Source organism: Micromys minutus, assembly GCF_963924665.1.
Source record: "Micromys minutus genome assembly, chromosome: 23".
Classification (NCBI taxonomy): Eukaryota; Metazoa; Chordata; class Mammalia; order Rodentia; family Muridae; genus Micromys; species Micromys minutus.
Window position 1 is genome coordinate 37,334,779 of NC_137958.1, and position 27,095 is coordinate 37,361,873.

The 27,095-nt window shown below is 37.4% G+C and overlaps 1 protein-coding gene across 1 annotated transcript in view; it reads right to left on the reverse strand.

The window, feature by feature from the left end:
- The window catches only part of THSD7A (thrombospondin type 1 domain containing 7A), a gene marked incomplete at both ends in the record, with an annotated part of 363,343 nt that overhangs the window by 336,061 nt on the left and 187 nt on the right, over nt 1-27,095 (reverse strand). The gene's annotated exons all lie outside the window — the stretch shown is intronic.

The following is a 27,095-nucleotide window of genomic DNA, read 5'->3' on the forward strand; positions in this document are numbered from 1 at the left end:
AAACAGATGGAACCAGAAAAGAAATCTCTCCCATCACATAATAATTAAAACACCAAATGCACAGAACAAAGAAAGATTATTGAAAGCAGTAAGGGAAAAAGGTCAAGTAACATATAAAGGCAGACCTAGCAGAATTATACACAGAGACTCTAAAAGCCAGAAGATCCTGGGGAAGAAAAGACAAAAAACTGTGGTACATTAGACAACAGAGTACTCCCCAGCCATTAAAAACAATGACTTTGTGAAATTTGCAGGCAAATAAATAAAGTAGAAAATATCATCCTGAGTGAGGTAACAAAGTTATGAAGGAACACACATGGTATGCACTCACTGACAAGCTCAGAATGCCCAAGATATAACATTACAGACCATATGAAGGTCAAGAAAAAGTGAAACCAAAGTGTGGGTGCCTCACTCCTACCTTAGAAGGGGGAACAAAATAATCATGAGAGGTTGAGGTTGGAGGATCTTAGGTGGAAGAGAGGAGGGAGAAAGGAAAAGGGGGGGTAGGCTAGTGTTGAAAAAGATGGATGAGAAATTGAAAAGATGGGTGTAGCAATGGGGGATGGGGAACTGTTGGAAGCTACCAACAAGTCCCAGATGCCAGTGAAGCAAGAGCCTTCTAGGACACAATAGAATGACATTAGCTGAAATGTTCAACAAAGGGGAGGGAGAACCTATAAAGACCAAATCTGGAGGTCAGGCACTGTCCCTGGTTGAGGTATGGTGCCACATACCCTTCACAAAACTTCAACCCAGAATTTCTTTTGTCTAAAGGAAATAAAGGGACAAAGAGTGGAGTAGAGACTAAAGGAAAGTCAATCTTGAGACTGTCCTACCCGGGATTCATCCCATATGCAGCCACCAAACCCCGTCACTACTGCTGATGCCAAGAAGTGCTTCCTGACAGGAACCTGATGTTTATTCCTCTCTGCCAGAGCCTTACTGATTCAGATAAGGATGCTTACAGCCAACCATTGAATTGAACACTCCAATGGAGACCCCAATGAAGAAGTTAGAGAAAGGGTTGAAGGAGGTGAAGGGTTTTGCAAGCCCATAGAAGGAACAACAATATCAACCAGACTGCCGAGAGCTCCCAGGGATTAAACCACCAACCAAGAAATACACGTGCATGGACCAAAGGCTCCAGCTGCATGTGTAGCAGGTGATGGCCTTGTCTGCCATCCATAGTAGGGTAAGCCCTGATTCTTGTGAAGGCTTGATGGGGGTTTAGGGTAACTCTAGGGTGGTCCGAAGGGAGTGGGTAGGTGGTTGGAAGAGCACCCTCATGGAGGAAGAGGGAGGGAGGTGGGATAGGTAGTTTTTGGAGAGGAAGCTGGGAAAGGGGATAACTTGTGAAATGTAAATAAACAATATAACCAATAAAATATTTTAAAAGATGTTATAGAATAATGTATGTATGTTGTCTTTGAACATTAGCCTCAAGAGCATGGCTTCTAATGTTTAATACTGCTGTCTTCATCGGTTTCATCAAACACTTTTTTAATTTTTAAAAAACAGAAAAAAACAAACAGAAATAATTTGAGAACATGTGCATATTTATTCTCCACCAGGACATTTGATTACCCATCAAAACATAATCTAAATTTCAGAATATCGTGGGAACAAGAAAAAAATAACACATTTTTCATGAACGAGAGCTGTCAGTCAAATAATGAGAAAAAGAAGAAAATTGAACAAGAAGTTTCTAGGCGAATGAAGTATTATCATGTGCTTCACTGCATTTAGATACAATTCATTCTATTACACGAGTTGACACACAGGTCAGAAAATAAGATGTCTGCAAAGTTAAGATACATTAATAAAACTCCCTCCCTTGTTTTTGACTCTATCAACATATGGGTGAAGTACAGAGCTGGGTAAGAACTGTGACTTCTCACAGAAGCTGCAAACTCAGTACTTCACTGCTTACACAGCTATTGATAGTTTGGTACAATTTCATTGAGATTTTTTTTTTAATTAAGTCAGATTGAACAATACTCCCTTAGCCTAAATTCAAATCCATGTCAAGCCTCACCTCAGGAATTCATGCTCATTAGCTTTTTTTCATCCAGATATAGAGGAAATTATACTCTTTTGTATACATCAACTCCAGCTACTGCTCAACTTCTATTTTTATCAGGCAACATGATACAGGATTTAATTCAGGTCAATCACTCACTAATCCACAGCAGGATGTACGGAGCAGCACTGCCGATGGGTCTGCGTCCGTGTTTAAGCTTGTTTAATTTTCTGCCTGCTGGAATATGGTTGCCTAAGACTGAAGAATCAACAGTGAGAGGTTGATCGCCACAAAGCAACTCAAAACCTGTGTCTTTTAGCTAGAAAGAATATTTTCAATGGCAATCCCAGCTCTCTTCCATGGTACCAGTTATCAGAGCACTGTGAACCTAGAGTTTTCTTTCTTTTCAATTAATCTATATATAATGACACACAAATAAAATAGAAATATGATTTTATTTTTATAAACATTAATAACAATATAATCAACTATATATCTCATAAACACTATCATTGGCTTTTGGAAACTTTAGCCCTCTAAACAAATAGTAATTATATGACATGCATTGAATACTTTTATAACTAGAAGTTAGAAGATTTGAGGTAAGCTATTCTCAGATTATAATTTGATAGCATGCTATTGAATTTTGGTTTATAAATGCTAAGTGCTTTTGTGAAATGCTACAGGTTTTATAGGACATTAGAGATCTGCTCTCTCACTTTAAATAATTATAGTACTCTGAAGAAAATTAATTACATTTTCAAATTGTAAAATAGTATATTGCCCTAGGTTGCTTGGGAAACTTGGGGAAAAAGGGGTTTTGTGTTTATTGTTTGTTTTGTTTTGTTTACAGGTTACAATCCATTACTGTGGGAAGCCAGGAGTTCAAGGAAGGAACCTGGATTGTGGAACTAAAGTTCAGACGGTTCAGCTGCTGACTGACTTGCTCTACACAGGCTTGCTCAGCTACCTTTCTTGTAGAATTCAGGAACACATATCCAGAGCTGACATGGCCCACAGTGTGCTTGGTCTTCTCACTTCAACCATTGATCAAGAAACTGCCCCACAGACCTGTCCAAAGGCCAATGTGATGGACATTATTTCTCAGTTGGGGGATCCCTCTTTGCAGGTAACTAGTTTGCTTCAAGTTGACAAAAATAAACAAGCACAAAAACACATACAAAATATGTACACATGCAAATATGTATCACAAATGTACATATTTGTTATTTTATGAAGAAACTAAAAATATATTTTAAAGCACAGTAAGATTTTAATAGCCTTGAGCTCTTCTCCCACTAGCATTAGGGAGGCACTTATTTAAAAAACAAAAAACAAACAAAAACAACAACAACAAAAAAAAAAAACTAAAAAGATGATACTATCCTACACACTGGAAATCACACAGTTGAGTTGGCAGAATATAAGTAACAGATGGTTTTAGATGATTTTTCTGTGGATGGGCAAATGAAAAACAAAATTTAACAGCTATCATCATCTGTAAACTCCACTCGCTATAACTTATGGCTTACGTTTTACAAGATCGCCCTGAAAATAAGGATTTGTTCATAATATAATTCAAGCATATTACGTTATTCCATGAAATGAATAAACATTTACAATTAAATCCCCTGGTGTTTTATCGTTATCTGTTATATTTCCAGGGTGCTTCCTGACAGGGATGGAGATCAAAATTCATTGAAAATGCCACAAATGAGCAATGAACTTCTGGAGCAAGTGTCCCAGATGCTGGAATTGTAGCTCCGTGGTCAAATCCCTGCCTAATCTGAACAACGCCTTGAGTTAGAACCCCAGCACTGCCAAACACACCCAGCCGAAGCAGGTCAAGGGAAATATAACATTTTGGAAGACAAGAGTAAAGTGATAGGGTAAAAAAAAAAAATCTAATTAAAGAGACACCAAATAACTGAGTAAGTCTGATCAATCTCACATTTTATATAAGTCCAGTCATTTGGAAATAAAATTAAATCACAAAATGAACTAGCCTTTATTATGTCTGCATGATACCATAGAACTCTGCTGAAACAACTTTCTAATCCTCTTAAACTGAACTGAACCTGTATCTATAGTAATGATTTCTAAAATAGTGTCAGTACCTACAAAGTTTCGATGAGGTAGGGACATTGGCATGCACCCATGTTTATCTCAAGCCCCCAATCACATTGTCTTAGTATATCACTGAATGTAATTCTGGAGTACACCTTTTCCTCATATCCTTCCATGGTTTTATTGTGGCTGTTACAGGGCCTTAATAGAGTCGGCCCCAAGACCTTAGCACAACTGGCGGAAATACTACTCAGGTTGTAAAGCTCAGCATACAGACAGCACCACTTGTCAAAACCAAAAGCTAGAACCTGAAAAACTGCTGCATTGAGTTCTTGTGAACTGAACATGGTTTGCTTTGTCTGGCTTGTGTTACTGAGCTTTAAATATCTCTGAATAAGTTTGTTTGTTTGGTGGAGCTGCTTGTATTTTCATGCTAATCACACCTTCCCCAAATTGTTTACAATGTCACACACACACACTGAAGTACCCACAGTTGGTTCTAGTTGGTAAATAGAAATGTGGACAGCCAAGGGCTGGCCAGAGCAGACAAGGGTGGAACTTTTAGGGGACAGAAGAAGAAGGTGAGTTCTATCATGCCAGGAGAAGGAAAACCAGGAGGCCATGCCTAAGATGTGCAGGACATAGCCACCATGTAGGAATCAGGGGATTACTGCCATACAGGGCTGTCTGACTGGGTCCAGGGCAACAAAGATGGAATATAGATTTTAGTTAAGTAATAACTTGGGGAAATCGGAGAGTGGATTAGCCACGTAGAGATTAGAAAGTGGCCCAACCATTGAGCTGTTTAAAACATATCAAAATATAAAGGCTGGAAGTGTGTACTTCATTCAAGAACCCAGATCATCAGGATGGGTATTGAGGAGAACCACCACAGTGCCAGATATCCTTGGAGTAGTATTAATTGGGGACTGTTACAGTTTGGGGTGTGTGTGTGTGTGTGTGTGTGTGTGTGTGTGTGTGTGCTTAAAAGCTCACTCTGAGTTCAGTCTCCAGATGATAATAATGACTGTATATTGGCTTAAACCCTTGTCAGAGCAATGTTCTCTTCTGCATACTTCACAACACCTATGTCAAATGTATTGTTTTATATAAAATGTATTCATTACATGTTAATATGTAGTAAAATGAAAAAACTATTTTCAACTTTTTTTCTAAAGAGTATTCCACATGTGTCATGCACTGAGTCTCACATAAAAGTTCAAATTAACTTTGTAGAATTCATACAAAATCCACAGTAATTTAGATTGTAAGCACCATACTTTTTTATGAATCTGAAGGGAGGCTTCATTTCTGTGACATATCCTATCCTAGATCCATGTATTATTTTACTGCTATATTGTGTATATTGTGTTCTTTTTTTTAAAGCATTTTCAACTATGTGTAATAGATTTTATCATTGAATTCCTGCTTTGCTCTGACTTCTTCCCATACATGATATTTATGGCTATTTATTTTACCTTATACCATTTGAACAGAAATTTTTCCTCTTTTAGTTTAAGTAATTATTGTAAAAATAACAAAAGCAAATGTCTCCAAGTAATAATGATAAGAACAACAACAATAATAACTAATGTTGATTAAAAATTTTAATGTGTAGATTATAACATTTTGATGCTTATTTTATAATTTATTCCATCAATTTATATGTTGGTTTTAGTAGCAACAAATCATGTCCACAAAATGTGTACAAAATCTGTGCTATTGATGAATACACATGAACTAATATAGATTTGTATTTATTTATTTTCAACGTATCAAAGTCTTATTAATATTTACATTTTTGTGGACTATTTTAAGAACTAGAGAGATGCCAAGTGGTAGTGGCCTTTAGTCCCAGTGTTTTGCACAGGATTTCTTGAGTTCAAAGCCAGCCTGTTCATGGAGTTCCTTCCAAGATAGTTAGGGCTACACAACCAAACCCTGTCTCAAAAACAACAAAATAAAAATAAATAAAGGAACTACCCAGTTGCATTCATAGTATTTGTGATATTCATTAAAAAATAACATGCTGCTACTGAATGAGGAGGTGTGGGAATAGCAATGCTGTGGAAGAGGAGCTGTGGGAATAGCAATGCTGTGGAACCAGGAGGTGTGGGAATAACAATGCTGTGGAACCAGGAGGTGTGGGGATAACAATGCTGTGGAACCAGGAAGTGTGGGAATAACAATGCTGTGGAACCAGGAAGTGTGGGAATAACAATGCTGTGGAACCATGAGGTGTGGGAATAACAATGCTGTGGAACCAGGAAGTGTGGGAATAACAATGCTGTGGAACCAGGAAGTGTGGGAATAACAATGCTGTGGAACCAGGAAGTGTGGGAATAACAATGCTGTGGAACCAGGAGGTGTGGGAATAACAATGCTGTGGAACCAGGAAGTGTGGGAATAACAATGCTGTGGAACCAGGAAGTGTGGGAATAACAATGCTGTGGAACCAGGAGGTGTGGGAATAACAATGCTGTGGAACCAGGAGGTGTGGGAATAACAATGCTGTGGAACCAGGAGGTATAGACATAGCAAATATGAAAGCTGGTGTGATGGAGCCTCCAGTGTCTGGAGGGGAGAGGACAGAAAGTCAAGCTTGATGTCAGCCTGGAATGGCTAGAAAGGATTATCTCAAAAAATAATTATAACAACAGGAATAACATTAATAACACCTCAGTGTGAATAACAATTTCAATGTATGCCAGAGAACCTTTAACTGACTTTTAATTTAAATTCTAAATCCAAATATAAAAATCCCTTTCAAATGAATTAATTAATCAATCAATAACATTATTGAGGCCAAAATGTAGACTCCCTACAAAACCCAAGAACACTCCCAATTACAAATATAAAGTCATTCAAAAATAACACACCGATAGTTAAATAAACACATACATATGTGTGTCTATATGAGTACAATTTATCTAGTTTAGTAGAAATACAAAACTTTGTTATTAAATTTAACAAATTTGTATTCAATAATACTGAGGTTAATTTGATAATACAGACAATAATATGCAATTTTCTGCTCATTTAATTTCCACATCATTGTACTTTCTTAATGTTAATCTCTAACAGTAGATGCTTATAGATTTACACTATTCAAAATGCTGAATTATTTTATATAAGGATTATGCATCTATATGTTACATAGATATAGATTACATTTCTCAAAGTGACATCAGCTTCAAAATTAATTTGTTTATTTACTATGACTAACATTAGAATTAAATTAGCAGTCACCTAGTACTACTTACTTATTAAGAGTCCAATATTTTAAACAAGTTAGCACAGAAAACTTAACTCAGCCTTTACACAGACAACCTAACTGAATAAAACAAAAACAAGACCATGATTAATGCCTAGGCAAAGAATACCAGGAAGCACCAGAGACACTGGACAGAGACAACACACATTAGGATAACAAGTTTGTGCCACAATGGACAACATTTTTTTATAAAGATGGTCAGAAAAAAGCATGATTCCCAGCTATCTTTTACTACACACACACACACACACACACACACGGCTCTATGGCAATCTGCTATGATTAGAGCTCCTATGATTAGAGGTCAGTTGTGGGACTTGGAGCTAAAGCTCAGGGATTAATTTCTTGGCTAATAGCAAGAAGTCCTGGTTTTCGTCTCCAACATGCAACATGCAAAGAACAAAGGGGAAAAAAAATACAGACCAACCATGAGAAAAGAGTCTTGTGAAAGTCTCAAATGCTAATGAAAATAATCTTGCAGATACTAAAGTACATTTGTGACAAATGAAAAACAGAATAAATTAAGAGGATACTAAGATGATATGATGGGAGAGGACAGTAAACATTCTCCTGAGACCATCAGAAGGAGGCATTGTTCAGAACGTTGAGACAGAACATGGGTAGGAGGGGCTGAAGAGATGCTACCTTGGAGGCAATGGATGTAGGAAATGGAGAAAGGAAAGTGATGTAATTCTATTTCAATTAAAAACACATTAAAATAGCTAATACATCTTTGCCTATATTTTTCTTTTAAATGGGAATTGTGGCAATTTTTAAACTGCTCTTCTTAGGAAGACTGATTGTTGCTGTATAAGAAATGATGATGAAATAAATTACTTCTTGGAAAAATATCCCAAGACCCTCACTATTTTCATTCAGAAATGGTTGGTTGTAATCTGCTTATATTCAACATTGTTGATGTATCACTGTCTCTAAAATATGGCTCAGCTATAACGTGCATAGATCTCAATATTTCATGTGTTTTGACTGCAGCTAATAAATTATTTTGTAGAAGAATATTATGAATCATAATTTTCCTATGGGATAATTGCAGATTTTGCAAGGGTAAAACATCAAATATTCAGTGATTGATCCTTTTTATTTTGGCCTTCAAGAATTAAATGCAACTCTGTCTTCTTTTGTGACCTCTAACACTTAAATTTTGCACTTTCTCTTTGAGAAGTGGTACATATTTGATATTTGTCAGCAATTCAGGATGTGCCCTGTGATTAACTGAATAATTCATGCATGCTTTCCCCACAGTGCTAAGCGATATCTTGCAAGTCTCTACTTGTCATTTCACATTTTAAAAAATACTTATTTTTAATTGTGCATTTTCTTAACTTATACAATTAAATTTTCTTTATTTCTATGAAGAATAAAGCTTATAGGTAAAAATATTTTCAAGAACTAATTATACATGATATGTTCACACTTAATATTTGGTTTAAAACAACCAGAAAGTAAAACAGTCCTTGTAAAAAATTATATATTTTATAGAAAAATGATTATACTACCCAACATCCCACCACATAAATAAGTGAAAATACTATGAGATCTATGAATAATATTAGTTAACAAAATTTTAAAATAGTCTGTAGAAGTATTTTAATCCAGCAGCATGGCTGCTCTGGCAAGAGATTACATCCAAAGACATGCTAGGTCTTATGATCTGGTCTGAATTCAGACACTCCCTGGATTACAGTATAATCTTGCTGGAATTCAGACAAGCCCTTAGTACACAACTTAATCCCAAACAATAAAGGTAAAAGTTACTTTATAGACTTGGCCATGTTTGAAAGCAGTGTCTAAATGAGGGACAGACAAAGTGAAGAGTCAGAGAAAGAATTTGACCCACCGAATCAGAAATAGGATGTGCCCAATTCTCAGGAGAACAGACGGGAAAGAGAGGCTACTTTGTAGCATGACAGAGTGATCCTAGGGAGGGCAATTCAGTGACTCAATATGGTTGAGTTCAAGTACCACAGTGGAGATGGGTTCAGTACAGTCAGGTGCACTTCTGTTCAAATCAATTGCGTTCAGTTAAGTTCGTACATTCCATTCCTGCAGTCAGTGCATTCAGTGCAGTTCAATTCATGGAACTCAAAGGCAGTTTTTTCAAGCCGTGCAATTTCGTGAGAAGCTGAGAGAAGCTAGTTTGAATCAGTCAGCTTAGACAAGTTTTCAGCCAGAACAGTAAAGTTGAACAAACCATCCAGAGTTCAGAAGTAACTAGAAAGGGTGAGCTTATTTAGCAGTAAGCCTTCTGTAACAACAATCTGGAAAATAAAAATTTCTTGCCGCGCTATTGGTGTGAAATTTTGAGAAATTTAAAAAGAAGAGTATTTCAGGCCTCCGTATATGAGAAATTGCTATCAATAAGACAGACTAATGCTACTTTAACTAGAGATCAGAGGTAGCATTCCTCAGTTTACCTCCTGATTGTTTTTTCAACATTTTACCTTCCCTACCCAACAAACACCCTTGGGATTTTATACTTTCCCTTCTATGTTAGGTTCAGACTTTAAACATGGTTCTTTGCCTGCACAAAATACTGAATACAGCATTGGGAGAATAAAATAATTTTTACTTCCTGAACTGTGTGTATATGTTTGTGTTTAGTTTAGTATTTTATAATGACAAGGACCCATGGAGCCACTGCAAGTTCTTGTTTACCACAATATGGTTAGACAATAGCAATGCTCTTGAGCTGTAGTTTGAACATCTTTGCATGCCACCTTCTGTAATGGACTGTGGCTATAGCATCGGTGTGACAGCGGCTATGTGACATATAAATATCATCTCCTAGCACCTATGAAGGAGTGTGGTTTAAAGACTGTCAGAGGGACATTTATTTCCACTGATGCTTACAATTGCCAATGAACTCTTCATCAAGATAATGTCCCGTGATAGGAAAGAGATAAAGGAAGTAAAACACACACACAAACACACACACATACAAGCTGTACCATTTAATTGGGTATTAAAAGGGAATTGTTATATTACTTATCAAGGAAAGCTCCTATTTCTTACATGTGTAAGTGATATAAAAAGAGAAAAAAAAAAAAAAAAAAAAAAAAAAAAAAAAAAAAAAAACGGACAGGGCAAGAGAGGGAAAACAAATTCCTGGCCTTATCATTTGAAAATTTATTCAACGGTGAACTAAATGAGGGTAGTAATAAGCACTATAAGTTTAGCTCCATGAACACTGAAACTTAATTTAAATAAAACATTTAAATATAACAAAAATTACAGATACATTAACTTATGTATAAAATTAAGAGTATTTGTTTTATTTTTCTGGAGAATCAATTTTAAAACCTGGCTTTATACAGTTACTTTAGACTATCCTTTGGTATAAATTTTGGATCAGTAAATACGTTGCTAAAAGTAAAATATATGAATCTGAATATATATATATACATATATATGAGTATATATGTATTTATATATATGATTTGTTAAAGTAAATATGTAAAACATATATGCTTTTCTCTATGTATTTTATATATTTACTTTAAATCATGAATATTTTACTTTAAAGCATTATATATAAGCATATAAATGTGTATATAAAGAGTATGTGTGTGTTTGTGTGTGAGTGTGTGTGTGTGTGTGAGTGTGTGTGTTTGTGTGTGTTTATACTTTAAAGAATCTTGTTTTTATAAGCCTGTTTTTCTGGATCTCACCTAGTGCCAGCAATTTCAAACTTCAAAATATATAATAGCAAAAGGCATTGCTTGAACAATAGTGACACTTTCTTCACACCCCTTACATAAGTATCATTAACAGACAGCCCACCTTAGGGCTCTGCAGAACCTGTTCCTGCTTTCTGAGCTACTGTTATTATCTTCAGGCTCTATATTTTTTTTTGTAGAAATGTAGAAAGAGATGTGAAGTGAAATGCCTTGAATGTTCTAGCATGTGAAGACATGCTAGAAAAAGGATTTAATGTTTTATGTCCAGCTCCAGTTTTGTAAATAGATATTCTCATTTCTTACTAATAGTAATTATATAATCAATATTAATTTAATTGTCTGTATTAAATGTTTAATATGTTCACTCATCCCTTTATGGTATCCTATGCCAAACTTCAGACATATACAAGGAGAAAACACTACAGAAGTTTAATTCACAGAAACTTGTCTACAAGGAAGGAAGTAACATGTGAAGTCAATATTAAACAATGGCACCTACACAATCCTTATGTTAATAAGACCTTTGCCTTTTCTAAAATTCACTGCTTAAAAAAAACTGGGGACATTGTGCCCTTGGTTCATTCTAAGGTCTAAAGCAGATGCTAACAGTGCATTTCTCATGTATCATACTAATTTGTTGTCTCACTAGATCTTCCTGAGAGTTCCTGTACCAAAGAGTAAAAAGGATGTGATAACAGCTGAACGGTACAGCTATTAAGGAACTTTGATGCATCCAGGATCACATGGAAGAAAATATTTCTGGCTTTGTGGAGAAGTTAAACAGCAAGGAACTGAGGAAATCAGACAAGAGTGAACCAGGAAAGACATAAGTATCTGAAGCTTGACTATTCCCATGGAAACACTAAAATGATGAGCAGGAAGTAGAAAATGGCACAGACTATACCTGCTAACATAGATGTTTCAGCATTAGGAATTTGAACCAGAGGTGAAGCAGAAGAATTCTGGAAGTCTGGTGAGAAGCCTAGCAGAGACATGTGTAGCACACAGGCAGGAAAAGGAACACTCTGAGGGGTGGAAACACTTAGACACTTTCTGTGTTCCTTTATACCACAGCTCTTCCACTTTCAAACCTACGATTTCTGCTTGTCTTTTAGAGCCCAGGACAAATTGTAAATGTCTCTGTCAGGCCTGTCTTGGTCCCCAGCTCAATGTAATTGATCACTCCCTTCAGTATCCTGAGAGCACTTCAAACATGCCTTCCTGATAGCCCCAATTATCCTGATTTATGACTGTTATGCCTCTGCATCTCTTTCAAAGACATGAGCTCATCAGTGATAGAGAGTGAGACCAAACCCTGTGTCCATATGTTCCCATAACCAGTAGTATGCAGCCCAGAGTTCAGTCAGAGGTATGTGCCATAAATACATGGGCGTAGAGCACAGCACACGAACGCTAGTATCAACATCATATTGCCAGCATTAAAGTTGGGGCGGGAATCAGGTAAAAGATAAAACAGCACTCTTTTTCATTAATCTCCCTAACCTAGATAAATTAGTATGATATAACAAGTAATGGGGAAAATGTAAGTGCATGCATGAGCGGAAACATGAAAGGCAACAGGACCCAAGAAATGCTTTGAGTCTCAGCCCCCAAAATCTGGCTATGAGGGAAGTTTTGATTAGAAGGAACCATTCATGAAAATATTGACATTTTAAAATATGCCTTAAAATATAATTATCTAGTAAAAAATACTAATTAGATCTTTCCCATTTCTGCGCTGTACTAACCACAAATTTCTCTCAGAACTTCTTCATAATTCCATAAAGGCAATACATGCTTGTTCATTAGCAAGGACTCTGGCGTACTTCAATCTTCAGAAGGCATTCAGATTGTATTATGTGACATATAATGTTAGTGTTAAGTGCTTTGTATTGGTTTTTAATATTTAAAACGTGGTGATTTTTGTGTTATGTTTCTTCTGTCCATTAATCAATCTTTAATTTAAAAGCAAAATTTTCTGTATACATTAATCAACAGGTTCTCCCTGCCTCCTACAACACACACACACACACACACACACACAGAGAGAGAGAGAGAGAGAGAAAGAGAGAGAGAGAGAGAGAGAGAGAGAGAGAGAGAGAGAGAGAGAGAGAGAGAGAGAGAACTTATAACACCATTGTGTTGCACCAAAATAATAATAATAAACACTCCACATTTTTTCTAAGTTAAAAATTGTTGTCTTGATACTTAGGCAATAAAATGGTGCATCTCAGGAGTCACTTCTACTGCACATCATTAAGAAATATTTGGTATTAGTCCAGCGTTTGAAATGAACCAAGCACAGCTCGGATTTCAAATTTAAGAATATGCCTTTTCCTGATGGATGACAAGCTACAGAGTTCTGAATGCTGAGGAACTCACATACATCTCTTTCATCATGTGTCCTGAGATATAATGGAGTATATTCAGAAATTTTTAAAGAACAAGAGACAGAATGAGACTGTTTCCAAAGCTTATACACAGGGATGCTTGCAAAGGATTTCATCTGCATAAATCGACACCCATTCTGTTACCTGGCAATAATAAACTTTAGCTCGCTCCACAGCTGCATGCCATACAGCAGTCCACACAGGATGCATCAGTGTGGATGCCATCAGACATCTATAAAGATGCTGAAAAGTTTCCATTCTGTTTTATTCCGGGAAGAAAGGAAAAAGAAAACGGCAGCTGGAATGCAAGTCTCTCAGTGCAGGATGCTGCGGATGTCAGCAGTTCTATTGTTGATAAACGCCGTTCAATAAATTATATCAGTTTACACACTTAGAAGATTCCCTGAAAGTAAAGGCAGGGTACAACATTGTGCAGAACAGAGGCAGAGGGCCAGCTGGGAGAAGCTGGAGAAGGAGGGAAAGAAGATCCCAGCAAGGAGAAAAGTTTAAGGCACGAGTGAGGGAAACCTGAGATGGCACAGAAAGGAAGAGATGGTATGAGGAAGAGGATCTAGGAGAAAGAAGAGGCAGGAGGGGCTGTGATGTGTACCTAAAGAAACAGACAGCTGAAGAAAGATTTAAGGTGCTCAGTGTTCATTGCTGTGTTGCATGTTCAAGAATGACCACAATAGAAAGGGTAGTAAGAGAGTGATAATGAATATTGAATTATGACTTGAAATGAGATGTATGATTCATTGTATCTTGGATGAGTATGATGACACGTTTGTATGTGGTAAATGGGCAATCAATTGTTTTGATTAGATATATCATCACTCTGCCATTGTCAAAGATGTAGGTATAAATGATATTGATTTAATTAAGAATTTAGTTCTCAGCATTCTGGATATGTGGAACTAATTCTAAAACACAACTTGGGATGATTTAGCAAAGGCTTCTATGTTTACCTCAAAGTTTTAACACCATATTTCTTTTATAACATATTTTCTGCCCTATAAAATACTCATTTAACTTGATAAGCTTACTCTTAAATAACTGGAGAATGATTTTCTTTTGAGTACTACAGTTAAAATACTAGAAAGTATACCTATAACTGCTTTATAGAGATTTTTCATCTTTTTGGAATCAAAGTATAATTACATCAATTTTCTCCTTCCCTTTCCTCCCTTCAACTCCTTTCTCTTAGTTCCTCCGTCTCTCTCAAATTCATGCCTTCTCAGTCTTTGCTCTGTGTGTGTGTGTCTGTGTGTGTGTGTGTGTATGTGTTTGTATGTGTGAATATATATTACTACGTATATGATAATAACCTGATAAGTCCATATAAACGTTATTTGTACGTACATCCTTTTAGGGCTGACCAATCTTGTGTGAGTCATAAATATAGCAAGGGACACTAGTAAAAATGTGGTTTAGTCCAAATCTTTTATGCTCTGTTAAACATCTTTTCTCTTTATTTAAAGGAAAGAAATATTACATATTGTTTTAATAAAAATTTATACTTTTTCCATTAATATAAAACATTCAAAAGAATAGGTAAGCTGTAAATATCTTTTCTGGAATGGGGAATCTTATGGCTCAGAAAGCACACAAAACTTACAAAGCTCAGGAAGTACAGACTCTGAATGATACTTCCTCATCTCAGGAAGCTCCCAAAACTTAACAAGATTCCCAAAGCTCTAAGTACTAAGATCAACCAGTAGGGAGAGAGGCTTTGTCTGGCACAGCTGTCTGAAGAACAAAAACATACACAGATAAGCAAACAGACAAATGAAAATAACAGTGGTGGTGTTCACAAGGGTCCCAAAGTAGAAACAACCCACATGTCCATCAACAAATCAATTAATAAAGTGTGGTTGGTCTGTAAAATGAATAGAAGAGAGCAATACGAAAAACTGAAATGTTGGTATCCATAACAATATAAATGAACTCTGTACCCACAGGATATGATTCTGCTCACACAAAATGTGAACAATTAACAAATCTATAGGGAAAAAAAAAACAAAACAAAACCAGACACCAACATTGTATTCACCTGGGCCACGAGGTAATGAGTAGACAACACAAAATTTCTTTGGGAGAGTATTGAGAATGATTCAAAATTAGCTATGCATGCACCATTATGTGAATTAAAAGGCATTGCATTGTGTTTTTAAAAAACAAATGTTTGCATGGTAAAATCTTATGTCCAACATGGCTATTAAAATGTCACTGCAGTAAATATTCCAACTATTTATCATATGGTCACAAGGGAAATCTATCTTGTATCGAATAACAAGGCACAAAGGTTCATTTTCCATCACATTGTCACATTTTTTTTTCATAAAAGATTTTTATTTACTTAGCTTTTTGATGATGCTTTTAAAATAGAAAATTACTGCAAGAGGAAGGACTGTGAAAACTTTTGTTATAGCCAGGAAATCACAGCTCTACAGTGTTTGATTTGCCAAGGTTGAGACGCCACCTTGTCTGATGTGATATTACTTCTGTTTATGGAACTTTCATGGCTGAAGCCGTTTAAAGCCAATTCTCTTACAACACAAGCCAAGAGAGCTGAAGATGATCCATTAAATTTTGCCATAAGAGACAAAGAAACATATCTTAGCTGATGTCAAGGCTTTCTTTATGAGTTATTTGATTCTATAAATCCAAATCTGCTTTGATGACTCTCCCCTTAGAGATATTCAATTACTACTGCAAAATGTCAGGAGTGGTTTTGTAGAGAAGTTGAGCCCAGAGATCTTGCTGCATTTCTGTTATTATCTACACAGGCTTAGGAGCCAGGAAGCCAGGGAGCCAGGGAGCCAGGGATGGAAGGAAGGAAGGAAGGGAGGGAGGGAGGGAGGGAGGGAGGGAGGGAGGAAGGAAGGAAGGAAAGAAACTACAAATTAATATCATTGGTGAACATAGAATCCTCCGTAAATATTTGCAAATTGAATAGACATACATCAATGACCAATTATCCATCATGGCCTTGTCCCAAAGATGTTTCAAAATACATAAGTTGATACATGACATAAACCACACAAATTATCTCAAAGACTAGCTGCACACAAGACCTTTGACAAATCTAACATGTTTTCATGACACAGGTCCTAGAAAGACATTAGGATTATTAAAAAGAAAAACTCAATACAATAGAAGCTGTATTCAAGAAACCTACCCAAATATCCTCCTAAATTTAGAAAAACTTGAAGCAATTTCACTAAAATCAGGAACCAAACAGAACTGTCCACTATCCCCTCTCTTTACTAACAAGCTGCTTGAGGAATGAGCTGGTATAGTAAGACAAGAGACTGACTCTTGAACACAAACAAGAAAAGAAAATGTCAAAATGCCCCTACTTTCAGGTGATATGCTATCATATATATGGAGCCTCAAAACTTTTATCTAGAAAATCTCTAGACAATTTTGGTAATGTGGCAGGATATAGAATTAACTTGTAAGAATCATAAGATTTTAATCTATCAGCAGCATTCAAAAAGAAAAAAGAAACCATAGATACAATCCAGTGTGTAGTGGCCTCAAAAATTTATTGAAATTATCAAACCATGAAAGACCTACAAATTAAAACAGATCACCAAAGAAAGACATTAGGAAGTGGATAATCTATTCAATATATCACCTGGCACAAAAATTAACTCTAAGTGAATCAAAGATGTAAATGTGAAAACTGAAACACTGAAAATGATAGAAAAAAATAATGGATGAAAGAAATGAAGGAGAGAAAGGGAAGGAATGAAAGAAGAAAATGGAGAAGGAGGAAGAGGAGGACAAGGAAGAGGAGGAGGAGGAGGAGGAGGAGGAGAAGAAGAAGAAGAAGAAGAAGAAGAAGAAGAAGAAGAAGAAGAAGAAGAAGAAGAAGAAGAAGAAGAAGAAGAAGAAGAAGAAGAAGAAAAAGAAGAAGAAGAAGAAGGAGGAGGAGGAGGAGGAGGAGGAAGAGGAGGAGGAGGAGGGCTGTATCCTACAGGATATCAGTATAGAAAACTACTTCCTGACAGCACTCAATTTACCCAGGAATTTAAACAAAAATTAGCAAGTAGTACTTCAGAAAACTAAAACACTTTGTGCAGACATAGAAGTAATCGATTGGGTAAAGAGGTAAAGAGGAAGCCCACAGGATATGAGAGAATCTTTGCCAGCTATACATCTGCTATGGAATTATTATGGAGAACATATAAAGAACTCAAGAAAAAAAAGAGTCAAACAAACAACCCATGATTACCTTTTTAAATAGGCTTCAGATCAAAACAAAGAATTCTCAAAAGAAGAAATAACGATGGAAGAGTGAGACTAAAAAACCACAAGAGCCAGAGCAACAGAAACTTTAATTATATTGCACCTCCTAGAAATGTCAGAGAATGCACACTCATGAAGTCTCATCAACTTGAAATATGCAACAGCTACAGCAATGGATGTGCTAACATGAGGGTTAAAATCATTTGGTACCCCAACCCTAGACAAGAATTGCAGGCAACTAAGCTGAAAGCAAGAGAGATGGTTTTCTCCAAGGGAGAACCCCCAGTTAGTTATTCAGTTAAGACAGAGAGCAGCCCTGAAACCACATGCATACAAATAACATGTAGGTTGTATTTAAATATTTAGGACTCTATGTATATAACAGCAAATAAACAGGCACCATGATATAAGAAGGATATGGGAAGATTAGCTGGAGGAAAAGAATTGAAGACAATTGTGTGATTATACTTTAACTTGAAACATTAAATAAAAGTGTGTGTGATTAGCATTACTAAAGTTTATTTGTCTTGCAAAGTTTCCAAGAGAAATGATAAAAGTTTATATAGAATAGCAACCATGAAGTTTGTAGGTTCTCTTGGCTTAAAATTTACAAGTATATACTTTCACTCCTGGCAATGTATTACATGCATACATACTTGTTTCCATAAACCAAAGAACAGAAAGCCAAGCACCAAATCCTTAGAATCAGATCTAACTTTGTACAATCTGCCTATGCCTCACCTACCAAACACTTACCAACACATCGCCCTACAGTAACCAAAACAATCCTTTCTATTTATTAATCTACTTGCGTATTTATTTGTGTGTGTGTGAGAGAGAGAGAGAGTATGTTTTGAGTCTGTGTGGCAGAGAAATGATGCTTGTATGAGCTGTCTATCTCCTTTCATCTTACATATGCCAAGAATCAAACCCAAGGAAGCAAAATTCTTTATCTGCTGAGCCATCTTCCTGGCTTCCATTTGCTTCTTTGTCAAAAGTTTTACTTGTTTTTCAGGTAGACCGTCCATCTCTGAGCCATGACAGGCTTTGAACTTGCAGCCCTCCTGATACAGCTTCCTTAGTTCCTGCCTTGCGGGCATGCCCTCACCTAGTCTCCTTTGCTTTTTGCTTTTTCAATGCTCCTTCTCCACATGTAGTTCTATCTCTTCTAGTTTATATCTATTTGCAAACTATCTTTCAAGCTTGTGTCTCTTATACAATGTGCCTCCATCTGTGTTCTGCCACTATTCAAACTTAATGGGGGTGCTCCAAGAGAGACAGATTCACATGCTCTTTCAAGTCTGCTCTACTGTACCTGGCACTGAGCATGCTATGAAGGAAACACTAAGCATCAACCAGTTTTACTTAGTTGAACCTCAACAATATAAACCACCTGGTTCTATCACTGGAGAGCCTGAGCCTTAACTATCTTCTCTAGAAAGACTGTGCATAGTCTACCTTATTCTACCTTGGTTTCTTACTGATGTCTTCACAGTGCTGAAATCAATGTAAACTATTTGTGACATAAACAAATTAGAATTTGATATGACTGCAGACAGATACTACTAAAAGTAAAGTATTTCTTAGAAATATGTGAAGACAGCACAGTTTATAGTCACCGCTCAGACTCTGTGGAAAACACAGGAAGATGGTTAGACATGAGTATCTTAAATTAGAACTCTTATGTTGGTGGGAGGTGGTTTAAGGACTTATATAGTAAGTGCTTTTATAGAGTTTGTGCTTGAGTCGGAAAACAAGTAGAAAGCACACTAAAATAAAATAAAAATAAAATTGCATATAATTAATATTTTAGCAAAAAGTATGAATAATTAAATAACATTTTTTAAGCCAGTACTATCAATAGCACATATAAAACCACATTTCAGGAGATATAATTTTCTAACAGCAGATAAATAATTAATTTCTGTGTGGCAATTTATCCATAAGTGTTGGCATTTGTACAGACATGCCTCTATTCATACATGTAGGCACATATATTCAGGTGTGTGTTCATCAATATTCTTGCAATGGTATATTAGATTATTCTTGTAATTCTACCATGAATTTAAAATGCTTTATGTAGTTTGGAAAATGTATAGGTAAATATCTTTTTATGAGCATGAAACAGTTGCATAGTTAGCTCCCCTCCAAGCAGTGATGAAACAGCTTTACTTGAAAGATAACAAACCATCCAGACTGAGGTATATAAGTAGTCTAATTATATGTGTGTGTGTGTGTGTGTGTGACCTAAATATACACAAATATAGACATTGCACTTTGGGAATTCAAGCCTCCACTTCCTCTTCACACATCACAGAGTTAAAACAGCTTGCCAAGAATATGCTCAGGTGTTTCTACACTAGATCATGTTGAAACTGCACAGCCCCACTTAAAGCGTCACACCTCTAGCATTTCCAGCCTGGCAAGGATGTGTGCAATCTCAAGGAAAAACTTAAAGGCATGATATCTCTATACATGGCATAATCTGGTAAAAGCTGTTATACTTTTGGCCCAGCAACAGACAGGGAGAAAAACAAACAAACAAACAAACAAACAAACAAAAACTATGATCAGATCTAATAAGGCTCAGGGGGTACACATAGATCCACACATGATGAACCAGAATGAAGAAGGAAAGATGCTGGGCATTGACTCTTTCCCAGTGAGGAGGCACTACCAGTTCACAGTGGGACCACTGCCAGGCAGCAGATATGTATTTTATGAATAATTACCAAGCATTGTTTAAGTCCTATACAAGTTTATCTTATTATCTTTAAAGTGTGTGGAGAAGTAGAGAATAAATCATAACTAATTTGTAGCCAAAGAACAAGATCCAAAGAGAGATTAGAAGTCATAGCTCTAAAATATTAAGCAACTCAAATATACCTGTCCTGAAATTCTCTTCTCAAACATCTCACCGTATTAAAAATGGATGGGCATAAGTACATAATTACTTGAGTAATTAGTGCTGCCATTATCCTGACTGTGGATTCAGCTCCTCACCACTCATGTCTTTCACTTTAAGGGACAGAATCTGGGACAGTGGGTTGGTGACATTTACTATTACATCCAATGGAGAAATCTAAGCATCTCTCTGCCCTAACTACCAGGTCCCCCAGTCACTTGACTACAACACCAACACGTGATGATACTACACCCATGAGTTCAAAAGGATATTTTACTTCCATGTTTTCCTAGCCCGTAACCTCTAGAAGAGAAAAAGGAAAAGTCAATATACAACTTTCTTAGAAATTGCTCTACTGCTGTGAAAAGACACCTTGACCAAGGCAACTCATAAAAAAAAAAAAAAAAAAAAAAGAAAAAAAAAAGAAAAAAAAAAGCATTTCTTTAAGAGAGTATGGATCCTGAGGATAATAGACTCTGTAACCATCATGGGCAGAGTATTATTATCATCGTAGGGAGATGATAGTACTGGAAAAGGATGATTGGTAAGCAGCAGGCAGAGAGAGAGAGAGAGAGAGAGAGAGACAGAGACAGAGAGAGAGGGAGGGAGGGAGGGACGGGGGGAGGAAGGGAGGGAGAGTGAGGCTGGACTGGGTCTATTGAAGGCTATTGAAACCTCAAAACTCACTCCCAGTCACACCTTCCCCCACAAGGCCAGACCTCCTAATCCTTCCAAACATCTTTTGGACTGGAGACCAAGCAGGCAGATATATGAGTCCATTCTCCTTCTAACCACCACAACTATATGACCTGTAGCCAGACCAGAGCCAGTAAGTTACAGAGCTGTATATGGGCCTGGAGGTAGAGAAACAAAATAATTGAGCCATATATAAAGTACAGTCTTATAATTTCTTATAAAATTAAATATATTGACACATATGAGTAACAACATGCTCCTTGGTAGCCAAATAAGTTGAAACAGAGATACACGGAAATGTATTTTAGCCATAATTAGCAGCACTTGTGAGCAAACGCAGAATCCTGCAGTAGGTGAGCTGGTAAACTGTAGCAGATATGAACAATACTAAAATGAGCTATCAGGCCAGGAAACGACTTGGGGGAATCATAAATGGATATTAAAAGGGAAAGAAGCCAGCATATAGAAGCTACACATTGCATGATTCCAGCTATTTGACACTGAAAAACTCCAAGTATGGAAACAGTGATATCAGTGGTTCCCACCGACTCAGGGGCAGCATCTGAGCAAAGTATAGAGGAAATGCAGAGAAATTCATGTCAGTGAAATTTTTATATAAAAGACAGTAGTGGTATATCATAAATCTTTAGGTGTGTGTCTAAATCCATAGAATGTACAACATAAAGACTGCGTGTTAATTGAAACCATGGACATTAGTTAAGAATAGTGTGTCTGTAATATATTGTAACAAATACAGAACACTGGTACAGGGTTTTAATGATAGGGGGAGATATGGAGAGATGGCAAGTTAATGAAAATAATAAATAATAAATGTAATAAATTCTACACAATTTTCATATACCTAAAAGAAGGACATGGTACACTGGGAACTGTGGGGATTTGAAGTGTTTATTCAAGTGATGCCTAAAAGTTATGCAAATGAACCCATAAAGCTGGAGCAGTACTGCACAGAAAGCATTTCAAGAATGTGGATCTCACACTCCTTGCTGAGGAGCTGCTCAATGGCTGCTAGGAGAGGAAGAATCATTCTTTCAGAGGGTGGCCATTTGGTTGCCCATGCTCCAGAAGATGGCCCCACAGCCAGGCACTTATGGGCAGCACTAGGGGAACTTACTGGGTAGCAATGAGAATAAATAAGAATAGAAGAATGGGAGGAAGAGAGGAGGAGAAGAAATGGAAGAGGAAATCGGCAGAGCGCATTTTTGGAAATCAAAGGAGAGTTGAAGAAGGGAAAATTGCAGGTTAGAAAGTACCATTTTGTTGTTGTTGTTGTATACATGCATGAAACACTGAAAGAACATTTTTTTAAGTACATAGATTTTTCAGTCTCAATAAATTCCTCAGAATCATTATGACATGAAGTGCAAAAGATTGTATCACACAAATTAACTTTGGTCTTGTTATTGAGAATATTCTTATGATCTCCAACAAGTATCAACCGGGAAAAAACTAGTTAGGCCTCTATCAAAGTAGCTTCTTTTTCTAGATTTACTTTTCTGTGTCCTTTAATTGATATCAGCACATAAATGGATGAGAAGAGTAGAATCCATCCTCATCACATCTGCCATTTGAGGGGGACTAAGAATGAGGAGCACCTTAATCAGTGGACCCAGTTGGACACTTTTTAAAAAAAGTTCACAGGTATCTTCCCACTTCAGAACTTCTGTTACCGCTCTAATACAAAAGGTAATAGCAGTCAAATCACCGGAATCATCAGGTAGTGTCTAGGTTAAAAGACTTCTGTATGACCTCAGTCCATGTGCATGTCATTTTACAATGGTACATTCTCTATAATTTGTGGCAAACAAGGCTTCACTGGGCCAAAAGTTTCTCTTCCCATTGAAGCCAGAGAATAATATCCTCTGCTGCATATGCACCTGGGGCCATAGGTCTCGCCATGTGAACTCATTGGTTGGTGTTTTAGTTCCTGGGAGCTGTGATCAGTTTGGTTAGTTGAGGAACAGGGATTGGAGAAAAGATCATCAGATACTGCCTCACCTGGGGATCCATCCCATATGCAGCCACCAAACCTAAGCACTACTGCTGATGCCAAGCAGTGTTTACTGGCAGGAACCAGATATGGATGCCTCCTCAGAGTCTCTTCATGAATCATACAGATACAGCTGAGGATCTTGCAACTAACCATCAGACTGAACATAGGGACCCCAAGGAAGGAGCTAGAGAAAGGACTGAAGGAGCTGAAAGTGTCTGCAACCCCATGGGAAGAACAAAATGATCAACTATCCAAACCCACCACAGCTCCCAGGGACTAAAACACCAATCAATGAGTTCACATGGAGAGACCCATGGCCCCAGGTGCATATGCAGCAGAGGATAGCATTCTCCGGCATCAATGGAAAGGAGCCTTTGGTCCAGGGAAGGCTCTTTTTCACAGTGTAGGGGAATGCCAAGGTGCTGAGGTGAAGAAGGTGGCTGGGAGAGGGAGCACCCTCATGGAGGCAATGGGAGGGGGAAGGAGATGAGATTGTAGTAAGGAGATAAATAACATCTGAAATGTAAATACAGAGAATATTGGAAAAAAATTTTAAAAAAGGGGCGCTCACACACATTGCCAGACTTGATTGGGGTTACAAAATTGTACCTTAAGTTCAGTGTGTCTGAATTAAACTGATGTTAGTCCCTGTCCTAAGGAATCTGGCATTTCTTCCTTGTCTGCTTCTATCTTAGCTCTTGACTGCTGAAATGATGGGTACCTTGAAAACTCCTTTACAAATGATAAATCTGGGCTGGCATTTCTGCAACACAAAGCAAAGCAATTCTCCACTTCCTCCTATAACTTCTCTAGTACTGGTACTGTATTCCTTTACTTATTGGCCCAACAGTCTTTAGATTCTCCTGTCTCCTTTCTCAACAAAAAATACCATCATCTTCTTAGAGATTCCAACAGCTCCTACCTACTTGTAGGTTAAAAAGATTTCCCAGAGTCCTAGAGTTTTCTGAAAATCACAGTTGCCTGCATTGAGATTAAATATTTTTCCATTGAGTCTTTGGGCTTGAGCCTCACGGTCACTGATACTTTCAAGATTCAGGAGTATTGCTTAATGCTTTCATATTTTATATTCATATTTTATATTCCTTGTCTTTTTTGCTTTGCTATCCTCTTGGCAAAAAGCTAAGATCAAATAACAACTCTTTATTGAACACACCCTCAACTGCTCATCAGCTGTGATGTCTGCTATCATTGTCTAGTGTTCATGAGTATAGTATTCCGTGTATCAGTTATTGTGTATTTAGAGTATTGTTTAATTATGAGTTGGTCAAAGGCAAAGGCAGCAGCATCACATTCAGCCTCTACTTAAAGTGAGAGCTGACTGTAAATCTTTAACAGCTTTTTCTTGTGAAGTGACCTAAAACTATAACATACCACATCATGTATCATTGCCTATATGTCGTAAATCTGACACAGTCTGCATATGAAAATCACCAGTGTTTGACTATATGAATATATTATATTTAATTGTTTGCATATGCATGTATGTAAGTGAACTGCTTAGTGGCTGTGTAGATCTTTAGAGATCATCTTCTCTAATCATTGAACTAGGCACCTTGTGACTTCAGCACATTGAAGAGAATGTTATTGACAGTAAAAGTTCCTGTTCCATATCTTTGTCTGGAAACACTTCCACCTGTAAACAGTAGAAAGAGCAAGAGCCCCTCGCTGGAGCAGATGTCCAGCTTCTTTATTCTCCTCTTCCCATTCCCTTCCTTCCCTTTCCCTCTTCTCCCTCTCCTCCTGCTCACTCTCATTCTTAAATTATACACATACACGCACACACACACACACACACACACACACACACACACACACACACACCCTAGTTCCTTTGAGAATTGTTCTCAACTCATTTAGTAATATCCCCCTTCCTTTCCATGGATAAACACATGAAGAAATTATTATTTTGCTCAGCAGTTTCCACTATTTCCCACCAAACAAGGAATCATGGTAAAATACACGCCACCGCCATCCTCCTCACACCAGCTTCTATTTGCCCAAAACTTGACAATGTATGAGTTATGTTCTCATTGCCCACTTGACTTCATCACACCATGTGTGGATCGTCAACAGCAAGTACAATCACACTGTCAGCAGCTAAGGACCGAGGGGTCAGAACACCGGTGAACTGTTCTTAGAGCAGGCCACAGCTGGACCTGGTACTGGAATCATGGTCTAATTGGCTTGTGTTCCCGCCCTGGCATTAATATTGGCACACACTGGCACCTGAGCAGCAGCCCGGTGGATGCCCTCTGTGTTCTTCTCCATCTGAACTAGAACTTCGCTCATGTTCCTTTGGTACTATAAATTTCAACTAGCCCACCTCTGCTTTTCTCAGTATTTATATGAGAAGCTTTCTAAACTTCCAAGTACTACCAATTGCTATACATTTAGGAAAAAACAAAAATTAAAAAAAAAAAAAACCCAAAAACAAACAAACAAACGAACAAAAAAACAACTCCAAAACTTTCGGTTCTTTGTTTAAAATCAAACTAATTAATTTGATTTTGTCTGCAGTTCTGCAATCAGCGGATCCTCAAGGTCTTACCAAGTTAGCAAAAATGACTTTGCTTTGACTTTGCTGTGCCTGTATTTGTGCATGTACAAGTGTGCGCATGTATAGCATACTATTTTCCAAGGTAAAGTGTGTCCCGTCTTTAACTGATTTTCTGTCTAATGCTTCACTATATTGTTGTACGGATTTATGAACCTTCTTCAGACCCTCAGTCAGCAGTGTGATTCTGGCATAAATGGATCTGCCTCCTCAGCAGGGAGGTGGGAGGGCTTAAGCCAGGAGACCCACTCTGCCTGGACTGTGATCTGGATGCTTTTCCTTTCTACCTCCTTCCTATCTGAATAATTGGGCATTGCCCAGAAACTCTCAAGTCATCCTCAGCAATAAGCAAGGAGAATACCTCCTTCATTTTTCTCCTGTGAGTGTATTAAGTTTCTGATAGGCTCAGGAATTCTATCTTCCATAGAGGACAGAGAGCATCCACCAAGCTGCGGCAGAGAGGGGAGCCCGGAGCTCTAGGGTTTTGTTGTTTTCCTTGCACATTCCGCCTCTACAGCGCTTCCCAGTGAGAGTCTTAAGAGCAGTGAGTTGCTACCTTTCTTGTTTAGTCGAAAAACAAAGCGAAAGACTTCTTTCCCCGGAAGGAAAAGTTTCTAAACCCACATGTTAATCACTCCACGGTGTAAAAAAAAGAAAATCACTCTGAGTCACTCATTACAAAGTGCACTGTCCAGTTTCTCCTAAGGGTTCCTGAAAGCCCCCATTTGCCTTTGACTGTTAGATCTGTCCTTACAGGGCTTGTCCCCAGTGTCCCACACACTACAAAGCTACACTTACACACACACACACACACACACACACACACACGCACACACCATCAGTAAGCATACCGTTTGCCAAAGTACCGCATAAAAAGGCAAACTGTTGACCTATTCAGTGCTAGAATGTCATTTTAGAAAGTCTAAGACCGAAAACCCAGATATTAAAAATACTTCACTTTGTAATGAAAGTACAGCGCTGTCCTCATTCACTCCTGAGCGACCAGAAAAACAATCACCCCCGTGACTCACTGTTGCCTCTTAGTTATGTTGTTCTTTCCTAATGGCATAGGACGTGACCTAATTCTCTTTCAGGGATCATACTTTTGACCTGGGGATCTTTGGCATAATCAGGACCAGCTGGAAACACAGAGGCTCCTTCAGGAAGCCTTGGTTTGCTCTGGATCTTAGTCCCAGATT